Raw genomic sequence first — 27,479 nt, forward strand, 5'->3', positions numbered from 1 at the left:
GTGATTAAATCTGCACTGCTCACATTTGTTCCATTACTACCCGTTAAAATGGAGTACATCTTACATCTGACTTTTTGTCTTAATCAGAAAATCCAAATTTAAAATTGTCCAATAGTCTGGCAAGAATGAACCTCTACCAGCAGAGTTTGAAATCATAGACCACCATTTGTTTCTAGCAAGAAGAGGTGGAGGGTGTCTAAAACAAATGGGTTATTCTTTTATCTAAGTAAGAGCTGGTCCATGGTCTATCTGAACAATATTTCACCTAACCCATTCTGGATGCACTGTGGCATCGATCAAGGATCATGGTTATCACCATTATTATTTTAAATATATTTGCAGACTCTGATAAAGTCTCCTGTCTGCTGTTGGGCAATTTATGGGGCAATTTCCCCAAGCCAGAGGATGATTGGCCCAAGGGGCTGTATGTAGAGGATCCCTTTGTCCCTCTTTCTTGGTACTGAGAAGGGGCTGACATTGTACAACTAAAACCCCTTTTGCAGCGTGGCGCTTAATGCTCAGCGTAGCCAGATACAAAAGTCCCCAGGGTGGAAAAACAACTCCAAACTTTGTGTACAGTTAAATTACTAACCAAAACCCTGTTGTTACATTGACCAAAGTTCTAAAGATATTCTAAAGAGACTTGGATGTGGGAGGATGGACGAGAAGACCTGTAATCCTTGTGCCACAGAGCGCGTTCACAAACTGCCAGCAAAGCATCCTTGTGTGATCCGTGAACCAGTCACTTCAGAGCAGGTTTGCAAACCACCACAAGCATTCCCCATTGTGCCCACTTAACCTTTCACCACTAGAATAAATTTACGAAACAACGGTTTACCAGCCCCAGGTTGCACCGTAGGGACGCTGAGTTGCGTCTGTGCAGGTGGCAGGCGTTCCTTTAGAATCCAGTGTGGCCTGCCAAGACCCCAAAACACATGCTAGGGAACCAAAGGAGCTTCACCCTTCAATATAGCCTGTAAAGGCAAGCCAGGTACTATATTTAAGGAGTGGAATCTAAAATGGCAGACAGGCCTGATAAAGGCTTGGTCTAACCTGCTTTTTTGCAGTTTAATGCACGTGAATTCAGAGAGAATGGCCAATTACAAAGAGCCACTAATTCAGGGACACAGATGCAGACCCTCACCAATGTCCACTTCAGGAAGGGAGGTCACATCCCTATACAAATGAAGGCTCTTAGTCATTTGGGGTAGGTGCATAGAGAAAGTGGATGGAGTGTTTGGTTGGAGTGTGCTGGAGGAGGGTGCACAAACTAGTGCAGACCCCAAACCCATGCCACCCACAGCGTCAGTAAAGAGCTGGACCTGTGAGCAAGCGACCCTTGGCGCCTGCCATAGGCATAGCCCATTGAAATTCCTTAAAATATTCAGCCACACCTGAAGACCCCCTCTTAAAGCTAAGCTCAGATGCACCTTGTGCCAACCTTTCGATGCCCCCCTGTCACGGCGGCGCCTAGCAAATTCCCTCCCTGCCAGGATGACCCCCCAACCCCCGATAAAGGCACCACCAGTTTACCCGCCAATCTTATAAATTTGTTGAGGAGTGTGCTGCAGAAATCCCACCCCCCTTTCCCCACAAACAAGAAATCCTCTAAGTAATGGGTTCACCACCCCCCCCCTCCCGGCTTTCCATTTAGTTTAGAGCCCATTCCAAAAATGAGCTGAATGCTTCGAAATACGCACAGGATATGCTGCACTCCATAGGCATGCACCGGTCCACATATATCTCCCCCATGAAACTGGAAACCCAATAAGTGGAAGCTCCCTGGGTGGACCAGGAGCAAACGGAAAGCTGCCTTGATGCCCACTTTAGCCAATAGCGCCGCTTTTCCAGCCTTTCTGGCCAGGCTGATAGCTTGGTTGGATGAAGCATAAGACACGGCGGAGCAGGCCGCTTCATCTAGCCAATCATTCACTGAGTCCCCCTGGGATTCGACAAGCAGTGTATCAGCTGGTATTTCTCCCTCTCCTTCTTAGGCACCACCCCTAACAGGGAAATGATTAAGTCACCCAATGGGGGCACGGGCTAAGGGCCTGCCACCCTGTCCAGTGACCTTTCCTTGTCAATTTTACCCCTTACCACTTCAGGGAAGGCCCTGGCTGATCTCAGATTCTCGGCTGTCCGAGCCCCCCGGGGGCCCATGTAAGGTATCTCGAAACCCATCATAAAACCCGCAACCAGGAGCCCTCTCTTGCACCAGAGGGTACCGAGACAACCACAATAATAGTTTTTCCAAGTTGATCGGAGAGGGGCCTTTGGTGTTAAGCACCCCTGGCCTTTCCTCCCCGCTCTCCTCATAGGATTCCCGATCTCCCTCGCATCCGGCACCCCCACCAGTTCCCTTCTGGCCAACTCCCCCACTGACGAGCCCCTTTTCCCCACTCACAGCCCGACCATTACCATTCTGCCGGCAAACAGCTGCATCGAAGGCTAGGTGAGCCCCTCGTGAATTTCCTTTAGCTGCTCAATAAACGTTGCCAACTTGAAAAAAGAAAATTGTTTATTTAATATAAATCATGACAAATTAATGCATGCACAACATTTCTCAACCATCCTTTTCCAAGGACCCTCCTTCCCTAAATTTGGATCAAAACTATGCGTCTGTCTGCTACTTTTGTTGGCCGTTACTTTCTCCACCTCCCCCACTCCTACAGCTCCTTGCCGGATGCCTGAACATTCCGCACGTTGAACAGCTGTGCTGATACTGGAAATTGGGACCCCAATGACACTCACTGTCATTGTAAAACCTGCATGTAAACATGGGATGCCCATTAGCCTGGTTGCCCTGTCCCCCCCTGCCCCTGAACCCACCCTGAGACACCCCCTGTGGCAGCCTTGGCCTGCTCCCTGCTGTGTTGGGCCCCCAACTTCCCACGCCCCAATTGGTCCCTGCCAACCTGCCCTCGCCCACAGACCCTTCTTTCTGTCCCTGTGTTGACCTTGCTGAGGCCGCTGCACCCTCTGACTGGGTTGTGCCAGAGAGAGATCCCCGCCTATTGTGCTTTTCCCAAAGAGTTGATCCGTTGCCCCCATTCTTAGATCTAACCAATCCTCTACCTGTTTGTGGTCCCATTCCATGAGTGGATCATTTTCCAAACTCTTTCAGAACCGCTGGTCCCTCAGTAGCCACACAAAACCCCAAAACCACTGTTGCTCTTTTATTACACATCTGCTGTAGTTGCATAAAGCCAGCCCCTGATCAGGTTCCTTCTGCGCTATGATTTGGGGCATTATTTTGAACCCTTCCAGCCAGTTTTCCAGGTTTTCCTCCGGCCTCACCCGCTTTCTGGCCTTCACTGCTTCCCTACCTCCATTCCCTTGCAAGGTGTCATGACCCTTAGTCTTGTGCTCGGGTAATGAGAATATATCGATAAACCTCCTCCTCCAGATGTCGTTTTTCACCCCTTCCGGAATATGCCAGCTCAAGTAGTTATTCTCAGTGATGGTTGGGATTCTATCGTTGGTTCCCCTAGTCATGTCCGGCGCCGGGTCAAGCTGCTCCCCTTCGACCAGCCCGGACAGGCCTTCCATGCCCAGCTTCCCCAGTCCTGTGCGTGTGCCCTTGCCCTTTCCTACTCAAACACTGCTTGCCCCTGACACCGTCCGGCTGCCGTTATCCACCGCCTGCTCCCCCGACCCCTCACCATCCCGCGGGCGAGCCTGGTGAACTGAATTGTCCCCCTGAAGCAAACCCATGATCCTAACTACTTTCTTCATCAACTCCAACTCACTATCTGAACTTGCGGTCTTGTCCGCTGATTCCCCCTTCCCTCTACACAAGATTGTGTCCTCTGATATTGCACAGTTTGAGGCGGTGTAGGACGTGGTAGGCGCCACCGCCCCCGTAGATGAAATTACTGGTCCGCCGATGCGGCGGTTACCACAGCCAATTCTTCCTCCAGTTCTTTTTTGGTCCTTCATTGCCGGGGGGGGGCGCCACTCATTTTTATTTGCCTTTTGCAAATATTGTCCGGTTCGGCCTCCCCCTAGTGATGCCTGCGATTCGCCACTAGTGTTGGGTGAAGGAGATATCAAAGCTTTTGTACTGTTCGTCTTGTTCCCCACGGTGGGTCCCGATATCGAAGCTTTCATACTGTTTGCGTCGTTCCCTGCGGGAGGTCCACCCATCCTAGCCATCGCTGCTTCTCAGCCTATCCCTCTCGCTAGGGAGGCAGATATTGCCCACGATTCGGCATCTATCGACTGGGCTGCAGGAGAAGTTCCCCCGACTTCCTCCTCCACTAGCCCTTCTTCTATTTGTGTGTCGTCCACAATCTCGATGCCTGGACTTCCTGGCACAAACATGGCGACCTAGAGGAAAGGAAAAGGGGTCACTACTACCATCCATGATACTTGTCCCACCAACACTCACGATCTCCTGGCGTGCTTGCTGCTTAGTGCCCTGACTGTACTTTCTTGCGCTCGTACGGGCGGCCTCAAACAACTCGTGCCCTGCTCACTTGCGTGATCGATAATTGCTCCTATACCTGGGAAAAACCACACATGTGTGAGAAACGGTAGTGCCTTAGCTGGGTTCTGGCGCTGCTGCAAGTTTCTGGCTGGTCTTTTGGTGAGTCTAATTATTGCGAGGTGGCAAATCCTGTTACTGCAAAGTGCTGCCCCTGAATAAGCACTGTTTATTGTGGCTTCTTGTGGCGTCCCCCTTGCCACCCCAGGCTTTTGCATGGCTACAAAGTGCAGCTGGGTAACTTGCTCTGCTCCCAGCCACCTTGCTGCCACTAAATTATTTGTTAGGGTACGGTCCGTGCGGCCTAATCTCAATCTCTGTTGCATTATGCATCAATTGCTGCGCTGCCTTAATTACTCCTGATTCCTACCCCTTTTTATTATTCATGGCCTGCCGGGCGATGTACCTCCTTGGTACACCGCACCAGCAGTCCTACCGTCTCCCCAAGTGCGCACCTCCAGCTGGAAGGGTCAGGAGCACTGCTCCGAGCGCACCCAGTTTCCCCAAGGCAAAACCCCAAACGTGCCGGGCCAGAAGACCAAAAACCCTTCCCCGCCTCCACAATTCGCACCCATGCTGCGGCCCAATGCATTTAACACTAAACCAAGTCCATCTGTTCCCTTACAAATCTGGGACAGTTTGAGCGAGCAACCCAATAAAGTCCCCCTCTGACTATTTGTTCCTACCCCATCACATCAAATAGCTTGTTATCCTAAAAGTAAAGTTTGCTTTGATGTCCTTAGTTTGTTGTTCTTAAAAATACACATAACTACACGCTGGAGGATTTCCTGAACCACCCACCTAACTGTGTGTATCATTGAACTTATGTCTATTGTTTTTTTTTTGTGCGTGTTTTATTCGTCAGTGAACTCACAACCCCCCCCTCTCCCCCCTTGCCCTACCCTTGTCGAACAGTCGCCCCAGGCATCAGCCCGGGGATATGCCGAACAAAGTGAGGGCTAAAGACAGAACACGGCCATAGCCGACAACCCCGCACCAACCATTCTGGGGAGCATAAGGGGATTCCATCCCCCTACAGCTACAGGTCAGGCAGAGAGAGTGGGGAGTGGGTGCCTAGCTTCAGTTAGGGGGTGGGGGGAGACAAGGTGTGAGGAAAAGGTGGGTAAGGGGGGGTTTGAGCCAGGATATCCCCTTTTGCACAGCTTAAAGGGACAGGAAAAAGGGGGATGCAGCCTCGATCCCCAACACCACGGAGCAAGAAAGGATCCACCCACACACCCGACAGATAGGCACAGGAAATGTTAATTGATGAAATGTATTAATATGCGTTTGAATTTTCTGCAGGATTGTCGCAGTGGAGGTGCCTTGGTGCTCCAGGCTGGTAGGCCTGCTGGAATCCACAAGGGACAGGCAGTAGCCGAGTTTGACGGCAGCAGAGTGCTTAACTCAGCAAGCCACGGGGAAGGAGGAGGGAGAAGTGGGGTGGTGGGGAGGAGTGGGAGGTGGACAGGTGCAAGGATACAGGTTAGTGGCGGAGGGATAGGTAACTGAAGGTAGGGCTGGCAGGCACAAGGAAACAGGGCACAAGGGAATCCAAGTAGTCAAAAGGGGGGAAGGGGACACATGTACGCAAAAAACAGGCGCAGCCACTTCAGTTGGCAGAGGACTAGTGGTCAGGGGTCAGGGGTCAGGGGGGAACTAAGGGGGGGGAGTCTGGGGTAGGGGAAGAACCCCAGGGGAGCGAGGGGCAGACAACGGCGGTAAGAGAAGGTGGAACGAGGGAGAAAAGGAAATCTAAGGGGGGCATGCAAGAGGTTAAGTCACACAATTAACAGGGAGCGAGGAGTGGCCATTGAGACTGGGTAGAAAAGGCAGAGGTAGGTACCGGGGGATGGGAGAGGGGGGCGAGGAATAACAGGGACCTGGAAGAAGCTGGGGGTCGGGGTACGAAGGGGTGGATAAAGGGAAAGCTTAGAACACTTACACCTGTCCAATAGGGAGAAAAGGGGGTGGGGGGCAGACAACAGGGGTGAGAAGAAACTTAACGATCCTGCACCTGGGAAAGTGGGGAAAAGGGGCACCGGCTCAAACTAAAGCCGTCGCAAAATGTGGAGTAAAGTAATGGCGTCAGTTCCGCTTAACGGATGCTGCTCGCCAGCAAGTTGGCTCACGAATGAAAAGGGGGAAAGTAACGGCGTCAGTTCCGCTTAATGGACGCTGCTCGCCAGCAAATTGGCTCACGAAATGTAAAGTGGGAAAGTAATAGCGTCAGCTCTGCTTAACTGAAGCTGCTCGCCATTCAAGTCGGGAGTTCTTGCTAAAGTAAAGTAAAAAATAACGGCGTCAGTTCCACTCTACGGATGCTGCTCGCCAACAAGTGGGCTCACGAAAAGAAAAGTGGGAAAGTAACGGCTTCAGCTCAGCTTAACTGAAGCTGCTCGCCATTCAAGTCAGGAGTCCATGCTAAAGTAAAGTGAAAACTAACGGCGTCAGTTCCGCTCTACGGATGCTGCTCGCCAACAAGTGGGGAATGTAAAGGTGTGCTGCTCAGAGTAGAATATACTGAAGCAGTACTGCCGAATTCGAGTAACGGAGCACCTGTATGCTGTCCTTGTTCACATAATTGTGGGTGCTTTTAAACACCCCACGGCCCTGGGACCGCGTCTCCTACTCAATCAGCTGCGGCACAGCAGCCTCACGAGGTGCCGACATTTCACCAATTGAGTGATTAAACACCGTGCGGTACACGTTATAAATTACCCAATTGCTCACCCGAAAGTAAGTGCCGCCTACGTCAGCCACAGGTGCCTCCAATAGAACGACCACTCTTCCTATAAAGGCCCCCACTAGGTGCACGCAATTCAGCAATTGAGCAATGAAATACGCTGCGGTACACGTTATCCATCCCCAAATACTTCTCATCCATGAACTGCCACACTGTGTCGGCCAGAGGTCACCCAGTTAGACAACCACACTGTTATATTAACTTCGGTGCGACGGCGGTCACAAGGGGTGTAAAACCCCAACCACATGAACCTCCAAATATTCTGCGGTACACGCTCAAATGCACCACCTCTCATATTAAATCAAGTGTTGCTCTGAGTCAGCAAGGTTCCCGAATTAACACGCTCTCCTAGTATTTGTATTGGTATTTCTTAATGTATATAGCGCGCCTGGCCCAAAGGCATCCGGGCGCATGTAACGTTAGTGCGGCACCCCGGCTGCAAGGGGTGCATGAAATCAACATTCAAATATTTTGGCGGTACATGCGTCTCATAATCAATTCGATGCAGCACTGCGGCCCCGCAAGTTGCATGCAATTACAACAAATGAGCATCAATGAAATCACCCCCCACCCAGAGCAACTAAACACTTCCTGCATACCCGTCAAAATGTGCAACCTTTCATCACAACCTAGTATCCTGCACCTGGGAAAGTGGGGAAAAGGGGCACCGGCTCAAACTAAAGCCGTCACAAAATGTGGAGTAAAGTAATGGCGTCAGTTCCGCTTAACGGATGCTGCTCGCCAGCAAGTTGGCTCACGAATGAAAAGGGGGAAAGTAACGGCGTCAGTTCCGCTCAACAAACGCTGCTCGCCAGCAAGTTGGCTCACGAAATGTAAAGTGGGAAAGTAATAGCATCAGCTCTGCTTAACTGAAGCTGCTCACCATTCAAGTCGGGAGTTCTTGTTAAAGTGAAAAATAACGGCGTCAGCTCCGCTTAACTGAAGCTGCTCGCCATTCAAGTCGGGAGTTCATGCTAAAGTAAAGTGAAAAGTAACAGCGTCAGTTCCACTCTACGGATGCTGCTCGCCAACAAGTGGGCTCACGAAAAGAAAAGTGGGAAAGTAACGGCTTCAGCTCCGCTTAACTGAAGCTGCTCGCCATTCAAGTCGGGAGTCCATGCTAAAATAAAGTGAAAAGTAACGGCGTCAGTTCCGCTCTACGGATGCTGCTCGCCAACAAGTGGGGAATGTAAAGGTGTGCTGCTCAGAGTAGAATATCCTGAAGCAGTACTGCCGAATTCGAGTAACGGAGCACCTGTATGCTGTCCTTGTTCACATAATTGTGGGTGCTTTTAAACACCCCGCGGCCCTGGGACCGCGTCTCCTACTCAATCAGCTGCGGCACAGCAGCCTCACGAGGTGCCGACATTTCACCAATTGAGCGATTAAACACAGTGCGGTACACATTATAAATTACCCAATTGCTCACCCGAAAGTAAGTGCCGCCTACATCGGCCAGAGGTGCCTCCAATAGAACGACCACTCTTCCTATAAAGGCCCCCACTAGGTGCACACAATTCAACAATTGAGCAATGAAATACGCTGCGGTACACGTTATCCATCCCCAAATACTTCTCATCCATGAACTGCCACACTGTGTCGGCCAGAGGTGCCCCAATTAGACCACCACACTGTTATATTAACTTCGGTGCGACGGCGGTCACAAGGGGTGTAAAACCCCAACCGCATAAACCTCCAAATATTCTGCGGTACACGCTCAAATGCACCACCTCCCATATTAAATCAAGTGCTGCTCGGAGTCAGCAAGGGTCCCGAATTAACACGCTCTCCTAGTATTTGTATTGGTATTTCTTAATTTATATAGCGCGCCTAGCCCAAAGGCATCCGGGCGCATGTAGCGTTGGTGCGGCACCCCGGCTGCAAGGGGTGCATGAAATCAACGTTCAAATATTTTGGAGGTACATGCGTCTCGTAATCAATTCGATTCAGCACTGCGGCCCCGCAAGCTGCATGCAATTACAACAAATGAGCATCAATGAAATCACCCCCCACCCAGAGCAACTAAACACTTCCTGCATACCCGTCAAAATTTGCAACCTTTCATCACAACCTAGTATGCTTACAACTATGGCTCTCATCACAACCTCATATTTCCCCCAGCGATACTGATCAAACGATGGGTATAAGGTTTAAACTGTGCGCAATGTCCGAAAACCATCCCCAACATGCTGTTTTTACCAATTTGAAGTTCTGGACCCCAGATCACCACAGGGTGTGGCACGACGGCCACAATACCACTCCATGCATCTCCAAATATCTTGCGGTACTCGGCAAATTGCTCAACCTCACATACCTAATGCATTAAAAAAAATCGTTTGCAGTATCTGATCTCAGGACCTCACATATACCGCACCGTGGGAATACCTCCCTCACCAGCAATGTAGCTGCCGATTTTGCATCAGAGTGCACGCAGGAACCAACCTCAAGCCATCTGGAAAATGGACATACAATTACAATCAAATACCTGAAATTATTACACTTTCGTATCAAATCAACTAAGTCAATGTGCAGTTTTCTGAAAGGACCTGAAGGCCGGGGAATTACCCCTCTCACTGCATTTCTACTATTTAAAGCGAAAGGACTGCAGTGTAAGGGACTGGCAATTGTACCTGTTGGGACGTGATTTCCATTTTTGGAGGTTCTAAAAATGGCAAATATGCTGGTTCTTTTGCCGATCAGTCTGCAGCATTATTAACAAGCGCTATTAAATCAGTTCTATTTGTATGTGCTGTGCACTTCACTATACCTACCTCTAAGGGCAATGTTAGAGCTTTGATTAGTTGGGATAGCAGCACAGCATGCTGTACTGGGGTCCTGTCAGATCTTTTAAACCCTCTTTTCTTCCATCTATTGGTGATGAGAAATCTCTCTGTTCCTTGTATGAGGACCTGCTAATATCCCTTGGTTAAATCTAGGATTGACAGGAAGGAGACATTTTCAATCTTATCTATTGTTAGGAAAGATTTCATTCTTGTGCAATGTTCCCTCCATTTATGGACCCCCCAAATCTTTGCTTTTGTTTGGCTATCCTAAACTGACTTGTTCCAGTGGAGCCCAGCCTTCAGCTGATCTGCCCTGGGCTTTTGCTCACTTGTTAAGGGGAAACTGACACGTCCTTCAGACTGTCAGTACTGGGAAACTATGTTTCTCTTAGTCTTTGACTATGTTGCCATTTCTTGGTAACTTTTTAACAGTGCACAATGTACCTTCCAGTACAGTGCGCTGGGACCTCTTTTTGTTTTAAGGCCCTCGACACCCTAGAAGGATTTTTAGGTGATTGTGGGACAAACTGATGGCAAAAGTTACTTTTCATAGGGTTTTACTTCTTTTTACTGAGTTAAACCGCATTTACCCCGTTTGGCTCAAGACTGACCAGGTCCAAAAATGGCCATACCACAAAGTCTTTTCTTCGGTCCCATGGCCATTTTGCCCCTTGCCTTCACCCAGGTCGAGTAACCCAGGTTGTCCTTATTTGGGCATGCAGCCTTCCGCGGAAAACCAATCTCTTTTGCGGGCTCCCGCATGTCACGTGTGTGTGCCCAGGTAGAGGGTTGGGACTGTCTAGTCCCAATCCACACTCTTGGTGTCAGGATGTCCAGAGTGCCTGAATGCCTGAGACCACCGTGGGCCGTGATTGGTCCACGTCTGGTATGCCTGCGAGAGAGCAGATCTTATATTGGAAGTCCTCAATTTTGGCACAAATATAATCTTGGATAAGAGAAGGGGCTCTGTAGCCATACCAGGTCGTTCACCTGTGTTCTCACCAAACTACAGAAGGAGCCAAGTCTCCCCCTCGCCTCTGGCTGACTTAAAGTTGACTCTGGACCCTCTGCCCGAGATGCCTCCCTGGCAATAAGTCCAATCCATAGCTCCACTGGAACTGGGTTCCAAAGTTTTCAGGCCCGAAGGGCCGGGTCAAGTAGGTGGGCATACGCCCCAAAAGATGGGGGCCCTCACCTCTGCTGCCGGCTTCCTGAGTAGAGTTCTGATCCTCTGCATCAACACCAGCCTGGGCTTCTCATCAAAGACACATGTGTCCCTGTGGGCACAATAGCCTCAAATGCCACCAGATACTGGGGTGGGGGCTCTGTGCTCCAGAGCCTGGCCCCCACATCTGCTGCAGAATCATGCCACTGGGCCCTTTGATCTGGGCCAGGGGAGGCGGGCACACACCCCTGGAAAGGGGGCCTGCACCTCTCCCTAGGCCTCTTAAGGATGTGGTTTACTCATTATGCTCACTGCGGCCCGGGCTGTCCCTCACGCATAGGTCTCAAGGGTGTTCCTTATCTTGTCCTCTGTCCGGGGGCTCCAGGTTCCACACGCCAGGCCCAGACACCGGGCCGGGGAGGCGGGCACACGCCCCTGACCTGGGTGCCCACACCTCTCCTCAAGGCCCCAGGGGCTCCACTCACAGTTATGCACCCCAGGGGTGTCCCACAGCACCTGTTGCGTTGTGCGGAACAGTGTCAGCACACGTGCAGGACCAGCTCACACAGCCAGCACGCAGTCCCGGGTGTCTCTCTGGCAGAGAGGGGGGCGCATCCGTCGTTCCCTCTCCCCCGTTGCCGCTGGCTGCACTTCAGGGAAAACAGGGGGGGCATGGGGAGTCCGCCCTCAAGCTCAATGTGCGCCAACAATGCCACGCCATCTCGGGTTTCTCCTCCGCTCCAGCAGTCTCCGGGAACAGGACTCAAACTCCCCTTAGAGAGCACCGATTTTTGTTGGGTTTTGGCTCAGCTGGAGCCCGCGGGCTCAGCAAGATTTCTCCAGGGTCTTTGAAGCACCACGGGGCCATAGGAGGGGCAACCAGACTACATATTGGCCTGGGTGACGGAGGAGCACAATCAGGCAACCTCCGTCTGTGTGCCCCCTGGTGGCCGTCCATAAGATATTATTTTAAGTTTGACACTGCCCAGGGACTGCATTTCACCAAAATGCCAGGGGTGGCGGAAGTGACATGACACGACCCTTAACCTCTGATGACATCACATAAAGTGATGTCATTTGACCCCACCCGAAGTGATATCGCGGGAAGCGATGGAACACGACCTTTCACCCCTTGACAAAACAGGAAGTGGCATCACATAGCATTGTTCCTAAGTACACTACGAAAAATATGGTTACAATATCACTATAATGTGATATACATTTCATACAAGAATGGATCGCCATATGTATCGTTAAGATCAGTGTGTATATGCCCATATTACTAAATTACGGTGAATGCAAGCAGACGTCCATGGCCAAATGATAATGATGTGTTATTATATAGCACTTACGCTTAAGCACTTTATATAAAAAAAAATATTCATACAATATCTCCCAATCTGTGTTGAGGTGTTGAAGAACAGACTAAATCAGTGACTCACCCCCTGAAGTGTGCCTGAAATAAACCTTTAATGAGTCCAGCAATTATTGTATAGAATTCCAGAAAGACACATTTGGTATTCCTATTGTTTATTATTTAGGGCCACTGCCTTGTGGAACCCCTGTTAATTTTTTTAAAGAGGTTTGAACAAGAAAACCAGCCACTCCAGAAGCAAAGAGCCACATGGCGCTGACCACAGCCCAGGAGCTTGCATACAAATTTTAAAAAGACACTTTTTTAAAAAAATACATTTTTCTTTAGGGGTAACAAGGGAGACCACAGGGGTAGCAGTTGTGGCCCCTAAATGACATCCCTGAAACTGTCCACTTTATGGCTAGGGCCTCAAGCTCAATTGTGGCAAAGTTATAGGGTATAGTTTGCGACTAATATGAAGAATCAGATGTTCGATGCCATTGTGATCATGGGAAAGAATAGCCCCTAGTCCAACATGTGAGGCTTCAGTTTAGAAGATACATTATTTATTAAAATTGCCCACATTTAGTACTGGCTCACTGCATAGGATTTTTTAAAGTTTGTCAAAATAAGTTTGATCTTCAGGATTACATTTTACCTTCTGAGGCTTGCGTTCTTAAGTTCATCAGTGAAGTAGGAGGTAATAGAGTAATAACTGGGAATGAACGGTCTGTAATACTCCACTAACAGTAGGAAGGCTCTCAGATCTTTCTTTGTCATGTGTACTGTGGTTTCTTGTACAGCCTTCACTGTTTCACTTTGTGGTTGAACAAGTTCATTTCCCACGAATAAACCAATATACTTGACTGCTGACTGTGCCAGGTGACATTTTGTTGGGTTTGCGGTAAGCCGGCTTTCCCTAAAGCTCTGATGACTAAATAGAGATGGTGCATATGATTTTCCTATGAGCTACTATGGATAATTATGTCATTGATATAAGCTCCACAAAAAGAGGAATATAGCCGAAGACCAGGTCCATTAACCTTTAAAATGTGGCTGGTGCCCCGTGAAGGACAAAGGGTAACACCTTTAACTAGAAGAGTCCAACAAGGTTGGAGAAGGCTGTTTTCTCCAAGTGCTCCCGATTTGAGGAGTACTTGCCAGTAACCTTTAGTCAGCTCAATGGTGGAGAGGAAAACAGCGGCTCCTAGTCGATCAATCAGGTCATTTATCCTCGGCATAGGATAACTATCAAATTGGGACATCATGACCAATCTGGCTTGGAAACAAGTACAATCGAAGAGGACCAAGGACTCTGGGATGGTTCAATTATATCAGAATTCTGCATCTTCTCCACTTCCTGTATGACAACTCCTTTTCTTGCCTCATGGATCCGATATGGTTATTAATGGACAACCTTCCCTGAGGGTGTGCAGATGTAGTGAAAAAGTCCCTTTACACTCCCTTGCACATTCCTAAATACATCAGTAAGCTGTTCTTCTAAGTCCTGTAGATCATGTTTTTGGGTAGATGATAGTTGGGATGTAATCAAGGTATCTTCATCTGACTCTTCTGTCAAGAGACTAGTCAGCACCACGGTTATGTTTTCTACAGGATCCTCTCTCCATTCTTTCAGGAGGTTTATATGATATATGTGGGTCTTGTTCTGCCTGTCTGGATGGGATACTGGATAGCTGTATGGCCCAGTTTGGTCAATTACTTCATAAGGTCCATGCCATTTGAACAACATCTTATTCTCAGATGTTGGTAGGAGAACAAGAACTTTCTGCTCAATAGAAACAGAACTAAGTAGGGCCATTTTATCATGAGAGGTATTTTGGTTTTCTTGGGCTTTAGTTAGGTGGGTTTGAACTATCGCTCTCACAGTGGCCATATGTTCTTTCAAACTTTGTGCAGTTTGTGAGAGAGATAGAAGGGCTTCCTCTCTCTCCTCCCATGTTTCCCTCAACATGTCAAGAACATCCTGTTGATCCCTATCATACAGCAATTCAAATGGTGACAACCCTATGGAGGATTGTGGTGTCTTCCGGATGGCAAAAAGGGCCCAGGGTATTATAATATTCCAATTTCTGCTGTGAGCCTCAACACCAACTTCCAAATGACATTTTGTTTTTCAACATTATATTTTCTTCACATTTAAAACATAACAAAGACATCAGACATCGTCGTATATGCACCAAAATTTTGACATTGCGCACTTGTAACAGGAGAACCCCATGCAGCTCCCAATCCAGTAAGGCATCCTATTCATATGGGCGGGGGTAGAGTACTTCCTACCACAGTGGACCCCGAATTGTCAGGGCTAATCCAGCCAGTGAGTTAGCGTGGGTCTACGCGTGAGTCCAGAGAACCTCTCCGCATAGTCCATGAATGGGGCCCAAGTATTGCAGAAGAAATTTAAATTGCTCACACGGAGTGCTGTCACTTTTTCAGCTTTTTCAGCTAACACAATGTCCCTACATTTAGGCCGCAAATTACATTTTTAAGAGTTTTATTGAAATGCTCTACTATCCGTCGGTTTACGGGTGCTAGACAGAGGTCCTAAGAGTCTTATTGTGTACGATCTCCTCCACTTCTGTCATCAACTGACTCATGAAAGTAGTCCCTTGATCTGGTAGGATCTCTTTTGGGAAACCAACTCGTAAAAGAAATGGGATTAGGCATTTCAAAATGTTTTGCAATGTGTTGCTACATAAGGTACATAAGGGAAAGGCCCTGAGTAATGATCAGCATAATCTACGATTACTAAGATGTAACGATTCCCCAACCTAGATGTCTCAAGGGTCCCAGTATGCCCAAACCCATGCGAGAAAAGGACACCTCAATCATAAGTTCTTCGCATCAGCATAGATTTCAGGCCAATAAAATTGGCTAATTATTTGTCCCTGGGTTTTAGCTGTTCTGAAGTGACCACCTGTTAAATGGGAGTGGGCCATTTCCGGTACCATCCTCTTATGACTTTTTGGCATCATAATCTGATATCTAGGAATACCATCAGACCGGAGATTGCCTCTGTAAAGTAGCCCATGTTTTAGAAAGAAGAATGCACCCCCTTTTAATCTTCCTTCTTCCTCCAACACTGCATGCAGAAAAGCCTCTGCTAACAAGGGGTAATTCCTTTGAGCAAAGGCAAAATCAGGAATGATCTCAACTTCCTCACCAAGGGCTTTGGGCTTTACCGCCCCAGATGTCATTGGGGAATCTTTATCTGCCTCCCCAAAGCATCGTTCCCCTCTCAGTTTTATCCACCTACTTGACTTCTTCCATTTTGGTGAACAAAGCTCTTTCCCGACTTCCTGAGCAATTTATTTCACACTTCTTTACTTGATATGCTTCTTTCCCACTGTTTTGGAGTAAAATATTTACATCACCACTATTATCATGATCTGTGATGCCTGCTAGTACGCCTAAGCCATATTCCCAAGCCAGGCCAGATTTAGAATTTAACCTAATGTAAGTACCAGGGCTTAGGGGGGGTACTAGAACCAGGTCAGTGGGTATTAACCTTCTCTCTCTGGGTTGTATCAATTCCCAGCTACTGCAAAGGTCGAATCCAATAGATTGTTTTCTATCTACTGATGGAGCAGAGGCTCAGTTTCTAGGTTTTTCAGACTTAAGGGTTCCCCAGTTTTTGTCAACTGAGCCAAATCCCATTACTGACACCATATATAAGGAACCAGGCATGAGACGTGGATACAGAGGACTCATGATTTTTGGGTGTCAACTTTTATCAGATCACAAGGGGGTTTGGAAAATGCCTCACTAACCCTAATCTCTGAGGTATTTCCCTACCTCAACCAAAACTAAGGGGTCTGTCCTTTGTCAAGATGTCCAAAGCAAAAATATGTCCTGTGTCCGAAATCCTATCCTGTCCCTCACACTTTAAAACAAAGTGTACGGTGCAAAGGATATGGAGCCTCATTACGAGTAACACGGTCCAGAACAAATACCGGTGAAATGGCCGGGAATACGACTCTGGCATTCTTTCTGTACCGGTTTTCTCCAAGTCTGCTGGTAGGGGCAGTGAACAACCGGCTGGCCTGACCTGCTGGTAGTTCAGGCCCCTACTGGCCCCTACTAGCACAGAATTCACTGAAGAACCTGCACCGTTAGCAATGGTGCCAGTGCTTCAGTGGTTCCCATCCCATGGGAATGGAAACTTACCCTTCTGCCGCTGCCCATAATATACCGGTAATACCAGGATATCAGGCGGCAGAAACGGTAAACCAAGATTGCCGGGAATACCGGCGGTCTACTGGCAATCTTGTAATGAGGCCCATTGTCTCTGGTTTTCAAAAGTCCACAAATGTTAAAATCCAACAAAAAGGTATACATCCAACCAAAAAGTGCCAAGTGGACAACGTACAAAGTTCCAGGGAATGGGTCCCTTCCCCAGATTCCTTTTTACCAATCCGAAAAGTTCAAGCAAAGAATAACCAAGTTTCTTGTAACCCTAGAGGATAACTCCCTCCTCTTGGTGTGTTCACAGTTCTTAGGGAAAGACTCCCTTCCCCAGGTTTCTCTTCACATTCAAGACAGTTCAAAATCCTAAGGGCATGTGTCCTCCTTGGGATTCTCTTTTAACTGTATTACAATTTGGGTGCGGGTCCCAGACTCATAGTTCACTTGCTATACTCTGCTGCTAGGCTCTTTTCCACATTTACAACAATTACAACTCTCAAGGACATGGACCTTCCTTGGGGTTATCCTCTTACTATAAATTATTACACACAATTGACTTTGCCTGGTATACTCTCCTGTCAGGACTAATATAGAGTTTTTCAAAAACGTGCATGCAGTTACTTTTCCTTTTATCCATTAAATTATATTTGTATAATGTTGGCTTATCGAGCCTTGTTTGAGAAGGTTTGTTTCAATTTTCGCTTCTTTTCTCACAGATTGGGTCTTTGTCCCTTTTCCAAGACCAATTGCATTTACTTTGCTTTCTCTCCTGCGATATCGGATCAGCGACCCCGTTCGTAGCATGTTTCACAAATATATGTTAATCACTTCACAGGCTTCACTTTGCGCCTCTCGCATTACTTTTATGAACCAGCATACGCTTTCAGGCAACCCAGTAACCCACCTGTCTCCCCTGGGCTTAACGGGTACTTTATGTTTCCCTCATATTTCTCCGCTTCTATTCCTTTCATTTTGCTGACTCAGTGTGCAGCCTGTTAGCCACTGCGCTTTCGGTGTGTTTTTCTCTACTGTGCCCCGTTCCCACTGTATATCATTCTCAGGTAGTGGGCTTTCTGCATTCCGGCTTCTCTTTCCGCTGTCTGGATTTGACTCCACACCGCTTCCCACGGCATGCTTTCTCTCAGAGTTCTGACCAGTGTCAGCACAGGTTGTGGTATAACTCAGCCTTTGCAGCTCCCTCCCCTGTCTGTCAGATTTGGCAAATTTAAATTTCGCAGCATGATTGAACAACTTCTAAAGATCAGACCGCTGTGTTTGTTCAGCGGTCTTAGTCATCTTCATTGCTCCATCCCTCTTTCTCATCTCAGTGTTGTTGCCATGATGTTCCTTGTGTGCTGTTGAGGAAGCTGATGTTGTAACTCATTGGGAATGATCATTACTACTCTCTGCTTCTTCCTCGTCCCAGTTGTTGGCACATACTTCCTCGTGTGATGTTGCGGAAAACATGAAGTAGACCTAGTAAATGGTTGAGGCAGAGTGTTACAATATGCCATCAGGGCATGAGGAAGGGAGAGAACATCCCTAAAAGGAAATGGGGGTTATGTGACTTTCTCGAATGATTTTGTGTCATCTCCCTGAGGGTTGCCTCCCCCCAGGTGGTCCTCTCTCATATAGCCGCCCCCAGGGTCAGGATCAGGTAGCAGCTGCCGTCACCCTGGCCTCATGTGGAGAGGCTACCCCAGGGAAAGGAGTGATGACATCATCAGTTCATCACAGCCCCTTTTGTGAAGAATTTGTTATAAAGCTTCCAGTATGTTGTTCCTCACTCTTAACAAATGTTATATTGTTAGTCTATCTATGAGCAAAGTAATCTGACATGCACATGAACGTTTTGTGCTATGATTTTCCATTTTGTACTCCTTACTAGGACACAGGTGCTTTAGAATTCACTGCAAACTCACTCTGCGCACTCCTGGAAACCACAGTAAACTCACTCTGTGCACTCCTGGAAACTTTGCATTTCAAGCAAATAGTAAACTGATCCACCCGCGGCGCCAGACACACCCTGGATGCAATTTTCTGGAGAGGACTATGCACATCCGTGCCTCCTAAGCCAATGGTATGGATTGACCACTACTTAATACCATTCTACATCACTTCCCATAAACGCCTTCTGGCCGGGAAGGAGATACTCCATACCAGCAAGAAAAGAAACTGGAAGAACCTGGACCTAGAGGCCCTAACAAACCTCCTAGAATAAAACGCCCCAAGCAAAAGAGAACCCACCGAAACAGGCATAGACACAGCAGAAGACACACTCAGCAATTGGATCACCAAGGCCTTTGACTAATTAGCAGCAAACGAGAACTTACAAAGCAACACCAAAAAAATGGCAGCAAAATGGTTCAGAGAAGAACTGAAAGAACTAAAAAACAACAAAATGGAAACAAATGTAGAGAACAATACACCTGACGAGACAAAATAAAATACTAAAGGTAACTCAAACTTTACAAATCAACAGTCCTCAAAGCAAAAAAGTTCTACAACTCCACAAAAATAAAATCAGCAAACAATCCACAGAAAGAACTCTTCTAAATCATCAAAGAAATAAAAAACCCTTCTTCCTGCAAGTACTCCATCGCCCCGACACAAACACTCTGTGACAACATTACCAACTACCTTAGAGGAAAAATAGACACAATCCAGGAGACCATCAATCTAGCCTGGCCAAATACAACCACGACGGCTGGTTCACAGACACCGGACTAAACACAGATTACAGAAAAACTCACCTGCCTAGAACCAATCACAGAAGAAACCTTTGCCACACTGATCAAGGACACTAACCTTGCGGGATCCCCAGGGACCCCTATCCCCCGGACATCTTCGAAGGAATCCTCAACTACAAAACCCCAGTGACACACTTCCGGAACCTAATTAATCTGTCACTCAAAAGAGGAATAGTACCATCCTCCTTCAAATCAGCATACATTAAACCGCTGATAAAAAAGGAATCGGAAATGCAACCTGCCCTACCCACCAAAGATCCTGGAGAACCATGTGTACAAAATTCTTCTTAAATACCTCGAAACAAATAGAATTCTCGACTGCTCATAGGTTGGCTTCAGACCAATGAGAGGAATAGAATCAGCACTCTATTGAGATGGGATGACCTGAAAATAAATGCAGACGACGATGCCCAATCGGCCCTCGTATTATTGGACATATCAGCGGCTTTTGACATAATCAGCCATACAATACTAATAAAGAGATTGATGAAATGTGGCAAACAGGAATCCACACTAAAATGGCTCACCTCATTCCTAACAAACTGAACCGGAAGAACATGCTAATCCACCATTCACTTCAAACACCCAAAAATATATCCTGCAGAGTACCACAGGGATCCAGCCTCTCTGCTGTACTTTTCAACATCTACATGTGCCCACTAATGAAAATCATTTGAACCCACTGACTTACTGCCTACAACTATGCAGATGACACACACATTATTGTGAAATTTAACAGAACACAGGAGCAAAATAACAGCCTCAACAACTATGATCGCATAGTTCAATTCGGGAGCGCAGAACTTACAAGACCAGAAAGCCACAGGATGTAATTGTCCTGTTTCTGGATCTCGCAGAGACAAAACCGGTCCCATTGCTACATTGGAAGCATCGGTTTCGACGACATATGGCAATTCGTGTCGGGGATGCCGTAAAATGGGTGCTGATATGAATGCTCATTTTAGGGTCTGGAAGGCTTCTTCTGCTTCTGTGGTCCACTGAAATCGTTTGTTCTTTCGCAACAGGGATTTGATGGGGTGAAAATAACAGCCTCAACAACTGCGTCACAGACATCTACAACTGGATGACAAAGAACAACTTCAAACTGAACCCAGCAAAAACAGAAATTATGCTTTCACCCGCAGGACTCGATGGAGGGAACCCCAATGGACTATCACTGAAACTGCAAGTCAACGCAGTCGCCAAAAAATGATGCTTCTTCCTACAACTGCTCAGAGGACTACTCCCCTACCTCTCCTTCCCCCACAGAACCCTGAGAATCATATCCCTGATACTCACAAAATTGACTTCGCAAACGGCCTCTACCTAGGAATGCCAGAAAAACGTACCAAGAAACCCCAAAGGGTGCAAAATACAGCAGCCAGACTAAACAGAAGAGAGCACATCACTCCAGGACCGAAAAGCCTACACTGGTTACCAGTAAAAAAGTGCATCAAATTCAAAGCACTCTGCAACGCCCACAAAGCCTTGCACAGACAAGGAGCGGAATACCTGCTACGCTCACCTGGTCTCTGCGGAGGCATTGGGGCATGGTCGCAGCCCTCCCATGGATAAAACTCCTCTTGTCTGTTCCTCCCTCTGCGTCTGTGTGGGGAACTGCGGTGATGAGCAGTGCCGTTCCTGCGTGACTATAAGGGGGGTCGTATGAGTATGCAGCCTGTGGTCCCTGACCCCTTCTCCAGACCTCTTCTCCCTGGATGTGACTTCTCTGGGGTTGCACTACTCTTGAGGGTCACCTGCTGAATGATGATGATGAGCTCTCCATCCTGCTGCTTCTGGCTGGGGCGCTTGTTGAAGGGAACCAAGTTCCTTCAGTGGTCCCTTGTCGTGGAAGTCCAGGCCAGCTGCGACTAGTCCACTTCTCTTGTAGGTAAGTGTTTCCCTTGTTTCCACTTGCCCGCTTATCTTCCGACTGCTGTAATTGTATTTGTAAAGTTTGTTCTCTGTCCTTTGTATGTAATGTCTCTTTTCTCTGCTCTCTCCCCAGGCAGGTGGTGTAGCAGTGCCGGCGGTAGCTGCGGTGGAAGAAGCGGAGCTGACGGTACGGATGAACGGGGCTAAGATTGTGCGACAGCTGGTAAGTAGCCTTTAATGGTGGCTTAGGGGGTGTGTTGAGTTTTAAATGTGGCGCGGCCCTGGGTTGGGTGTTTTCGGGAGTTCTAATCTTGTCTTCTTTTCTCGTTTCAGGACTTTGGCGTCGTGGGACAGAGAGAGCAGGTGCTGCAGCGTCGATTCGGGATCAGCCAAGAAGATGGAGCGTTGCCGTGAGATGCGAGGCCAGGGTCCAGGTAAGGATGCTGTTGTTGCAGGATCACGAGGTAAGTAGCCGGTCCAGGCGGCGGTGAGCTTCACGTTGCATGGAGGTGCAAAGTAACGTGAAGCGTTTGCTTGAGGGAAGGTGGGTTTATATAGTCTTGTTCCTGGCCACGCCCAGTAGCTCTGGCCTGCCTGCTGCCACACCCTGCCACACTTGATGAGTCAGCACCTGAAGACCAGGCTTAGGGAGCCACGCCCGATGAGTCAGCACATGAGGATGTTCTTTGGAATAAAGGTTTTCAGCACCTGGAAAGTTCTTGTAAAATAAAAGCACTCCAGCACTGAAGTAAAATAAAAGCACTCCTGCACTGAGATAAAGTGTTCCTGCTCACATCTCTATATGAGCCTGGTGAAAGGCTCCAGGACTGAGTGCAGCCAGGGCCCCTGTGTATATGAGTCCCAAAGGGACATAAGTGAGTCAAGTGACCCATTGTCCCCATCACTAGATGGTGTGGTTTTTGTGTTCTGGGGCCCGTGGTCATGACAATACCTCCAAGACAGGATTAGCCGGTATCCCCCAGCAAGGGAACTAAGATCCAGCAACAAACTACAAACAGAGGCAAAGCACCTCAAAAAAAGATAATCCGGTTGGACAGCATTCTAATTGCTAACATCTGCAACAACATGCCCAAAGAAATTAGAACCAGAGAAGTCCACATCACCTTCAGGAAACTGCTCCAAACCTGATATGAGAAACCAGAAGGTGTCTCTCCCACTAGTCCCCAGGGATCTGTCATCCAGGTGGCCAGGACATGGCCATTACTTTTCGATCCAGTTCCTAGGGGTGGACCAGTGCGGGAGTATTACCTGGGTGAGGGGTCTTCGGGGAGTGGGACACCGGATTGCGAGACACAGTATCCCCTTCCCTGTAACACCTTTACCCCATCCTACCAAGTAGGATACGTAGGAACGCTACCCCCTCCCCTTTCCTACATGAACACATTTGCACGGACAACCCGCTGTGGGAGAAAACAGACTAACACCTGAGCAGTATACATGACGTGTCGCAATAATATGGGCAGGAGAGGTCAGGCAATTACTGACCAACACTCACACCTGACTTCCATTAAGCTTCCCCACACGGATAAAAGGCGGAGCACGAAAGAAGACTCTGACCGAGGCAAAGGACATGAGGAAACAGCAGTTTCAAGCGGCAGCTGAGTGTCATGATCTCTGCTTCCAAAAGATCAGGACTTGCCCGACTCCCTTGGAAGCAGACCCATAACCCCGGTTCCGAGTGCCAGCCAGTCCCAATTGGAACCTTTTGGACCCTGTCCTGGCGCCAGTGGCACCAGGCTCATAAAGATGCCCAGTCCCAGCGCTGGAAGCGCCGGGCTCATAATGCTTGGGTGGACTTACCTGCAGCAGACCATGCTGCTTACTTACCTGCCAGTTGAACCCCTGATCCTCTTCTGTTTGGGACTACTTTTCCTGTTGGGTGGGGCAGGAGCCACTCCCTAGGTTCAGAACACTGGAACTCTTCTGGAAAGCAGGAACTCTTTTCTTACCTAGGCGTGGCTGTGGAAGGAGACACCTAAGCACTACAGGAGGCTATTTAAACCACACCCGATGGATGAATCTTGCTTTGCGTTATTCTGCATTCTCTGCAGCAGAACGCTCATCGTGTCTTCTGCTTCTGATCCTGGGCCTAAGGGAACAAAGGCTTACCATCCTGGAATCCAGTCTTCAGCAGCACCTGTAAAGACAAAGAAAGAACAGGTTAGCACTACGGTCTTCAGTGGCAGCGCATCTCTTACCTGGTCCATCGGCTGTCACCAACGCCTCGCGCTGCATTCCGGCATCTGAAAGACAAAGGCTTACCTACTCTTCGCATGCTCCGGAGGTCTTCGCACTGCATTCCGGCATCTGAAAGACAAAAGCTTACCAGCTCTTCGCACGCTCCGGAGGCCTTCGGCGCTGCATCCCGCATCTGAAAGACAAAAGAAGGTGCGTTTAAAGACATTGGGCAACTTTATTACTCACGTGCCATTACTCCTTCCCACGCCGAATCCAGTGGGTATTCCAGCACCCTTCAGCTTCTCTAAAGCTCCGAACTTGTACCTGCAAGATAAAAGGGACAGTTAGTGCGCATCGTGAAGCAGGCTACAAGCGCTTACTTACGTGCTTCCAGGCGCTTCTATTCCTCACGCGGGTTCGATCCTCAACTCTCATCAGCCCGCCATCCGCCATCGCCAGAACCCTGCAAAACAAGAGATATCATTACAAAAGACTTTTAAGACATTTGAAGTGCCCAGAACTTACCGTTCGTGCAGTTAACGACGGACAGCAGTCCTCTGAGGTCAAGAGGCCTGCACCCTTATCCAGTGAAGAAACTGGTTACGGCACCCTGCCCCGAGGCAGATGGAGAGCTCGGCGTTCACTTACCTAAGGTGAGGGTGTTAACCTTTGGGGTTCTACAGGAGAAGAGAAAGGGAAGAGGAGAGAGGCACCCAATAAACCCAGTTCATTAATCCCATATTTTCTATCTGCAGACATCTTACTCTTCCAGTTAGACATACAGTGCACAGAGGTCCAGCCCAAAGAGCTAACCGTGTGTTACACATCACCTTTGAAGATACGGCATTCACCCAGTCAAGACCGGCGCCTCTGCGGGAATCAGGTGAGCGTTACACTGAGTGAGCGATGAAAGACGGCAAACCATGAGGGGCTTGCAAGGAGGGAAATTCCCTTGACCTTTCTGCAAAGAAACTGTTATGATCAAGAGACCCAGAGATTGGACAGCTTAAGGCCTGGAGACATGTCTGAAGAATCCTGCATTGTGTGTCAGAGGTACCCGCGCTCCTCCTACATGACTAATCAAGTCAGGGAGAAGCAGCAGCCTCTGTGGTACCGTGCTTGGCTCTAAGAATGAAGTAGCGACAGAGGAATAAGCACAGCCAGTGAGTTGGGGAGACTGATACAAGACCAGTCTGTGTTGAAGCCAAGGCTGCAAGCAGCAACATTGTATACTGAACGCTGGAACCATCATTGTTAAAAATACATGTGATGAAAGACTTGTGTAAAGTTGAACTGCTGATGAATGTTTGACCTTTGAAAGAAATCCAATATCATTGACATAGAGGCCTGGCACCGCTTGTGTGCTCAATCGAAGGTCTCTGTAAGATATCCAGCCACAAGGTTGCCTAAATAAAAGTAAAGAATTGTAAAGAGAAAGGTTTTGTGAATCGAAGTGGTCCTGTGTCGGGTCAAGCAAAATCCCCCACACAATCGAAAGTCTTTGATATTTTATATAGAAAAGAAAAGATTGGAAAAAGAGATAAAATGTTCTGAGCCCGATTGAGGGAGATCAATTAAGAACATTGTGAGAGAAGTTGGTCTGAGCCCGGCGGAGGGGGACCCGAGGTGAACAGTAAATCACCTGAGAAATTGTGCATGTGAAAATCCTGAGAGAAGTGGGTCTGAGCCCGGTGGAGGGGGACCCGGGGTGAACAGTAAATCACCCGAGAAATTGTGCATATGAAATCCTCAGGCGAAAGGAACTTTGGTGATGTTTATCGCATCAGGCCCTCTGGAATAAGAGACTTGGAATGGCAAAGAGACTTTAGCACAGATGGCCCTGATGCTGATGTTTTGAACTGCATCCTTGTGCCAGAGAAGCCAGAGTGTGTGCTAAGTCTTGTTATGTGCTGAAAACGTGGGGAAGAGGAGCCAACGGCTCAAATATCATTTCTTGAACACTTTTCTTTGCATAACGTTGTTTCCCACACCATTTGTATTTAGAAATAAGGATTGGCAATAGGTTTATTAGTATAGGCCCTTTTATTTTGAAAATACCCTACTAGGACTGCATTATTATTATTTGATGGTCGTAGCTTGCTCCCATCTTTAGTTTTAGGTTTAACCCATTTGAAAGGTCAATAAACACCCTTGACCTGTGATCACTTGTGTCTGTCTTACTGTTTGATACCATGCCTTCCTTGCACTGGCTATTCAGCAGACAATGACAACCTCGAAGGAACACCGGCAACAACAACACCACAGACAAACAACTAGAGAGGAGACAAGTTGAGTCAATAAAGCCACAAACAAGAACCTGGCTAGATACCGTCAAGCGGCATCCAAAGGGCCGCGCCAGAGAGGCTCAAATAAACAGACCACTTTACTAACCCTTTTCCCTTCCTGCTCCTCCATCAACAATGCAGCTACACACCAAGATGCAGGACTATCTTACATTGACTACCACCTGTGATTCTGAATCCCTTGTGTACACTAACCAGCACACGCAACAAACCCATCATAACCCACACTACACACTAACACCAAAACAAAACACTACCACACACCAGAGGCACTGAATCTTACCCATACGGTTACAATGCACGAGGTCTCTCACAAACTACCACATGCAATACAACACACCAACGCCAGTTCCTCCTGGATCTGAATCTATCCTCTGATCCTATGCCCACTAACCCCCCCTCTTTTGCAGAGCCATGCGAGCGCATGGAGACTGCCACTGGGTGGTAGCAGTGCGCGGTACAAATCAACATAAAATATAAACTCATTTGTCTAAATGTTATTGAATGAGAACCCTGAATCCCTATTTAGAGGGGCTTAGCTTGTTTGTACGGTGTAACATGTGACAGCTATAAAAAAACACGTCCAGGCCACATTTGATTTGCAGTTCATCTCTGATGCATTGTTTCATACTATTCCGAAACAGCTGCACTATTGGAAGTTGGGCAGAGAAAATCAAATGTGTCAGAGAATGGGCAAAAACAGCTTGAAAATGTTATTTACTATACAAATGCTGGCATTCATTTCCTTAAGGATCATGGTTTTCTTTGGGCGAAATAAGCATGACAGCAAAGGGGATCAGCACGGAAATATATCATTGTTGTGACTAACTGGCTGATACTCTTTTGGCACGAACAGAATGATAATGTGGGGTCAACCCTGGCATACATTGTTGTGACAGTAGTCATAATATTATTTGTTCGTAAGTACATTAGTGAATTAGGCCCTGATGGCATATGTTACTATCATGATATACTTTGGGTGCACACAGAGTGAGATAAGGGGACAGTACTTGCATGTATTGTTCTGACTGGCCTCATGATATTCTTAGGGCTCAAGCAACATAAGAGGCCAAAACTGGCCTATATTGTTGTGACTGTGATATGCTTTGTGCAAAAGCAGCGTGACAGAGGAGAGTCAACCTGAGTCAACCTTGGAATATATAGTTGTGACCGGCCTCATAATATTCTTTGGGCACTACCAGTATGAACATGTGTTTTACAGTGTTAATGATGGCAAATATTGTAGACAGTCCAGATGATATTTGTTGGGCACAAAATGTATGAAAACCTGTTATATGTTGCCAGCACTAACATATACTGTGGAAAAGGCACATGGCTTTGTTTGGGGATGGCTAGCATGAAAACGAGTTGCAAAATGCTCCTGTGTGCTATGGGCAACCTGGATTCTATTGAAATATTTAATGTGCGTACCCAAAGAACTGATGGTAAATTCTGTGGCTTTTCACAGACTTCCACCGTAACCGCTGTCATACAATGCATCATTTTAATGCATTATTTTACTAAATTTATTGGGGATGTACCCTGAAACACCTTTGTTGTTTCTTGCGTATGGTAAAAAGTAACAAGCTTTGCGTTATTCCAGCCACTGTGTCAA

At 47.7% G+C, this 27,479-nt stretch overlaps 1 protein-coding gene across 1 annotated transcript in view; it reads left to right on the top strand.

Annotated features, from left to right (window-relative positions):
- The window catches only part of CNTD1 (cyclin N-terminal domain containing 1), a 524,358-nt gene that overhangs the window by 376,010 nt on the left and 120,869 nt on the right, over positions 1–27,479 (top strand). The window lies entirely within an intron of this gene.

The sequence above is a fragment of the Ambystoma mexicanum genome, chromosome 13 (genome assembly GCF_040938575.1).
Source record: "Ambystoma mexicanum isolate Mex_15411 chromosome 13, UKY_AmexF1_1, whole genome shotgun sequence".
Classification (NCBI taxonomy): domain Eukaryota; kingdom Metazoa; phylum Chordata; class Amphibia; order Caudata; family Ambystomatidae; genus Ambystoma; species Ambystoma mexicanum.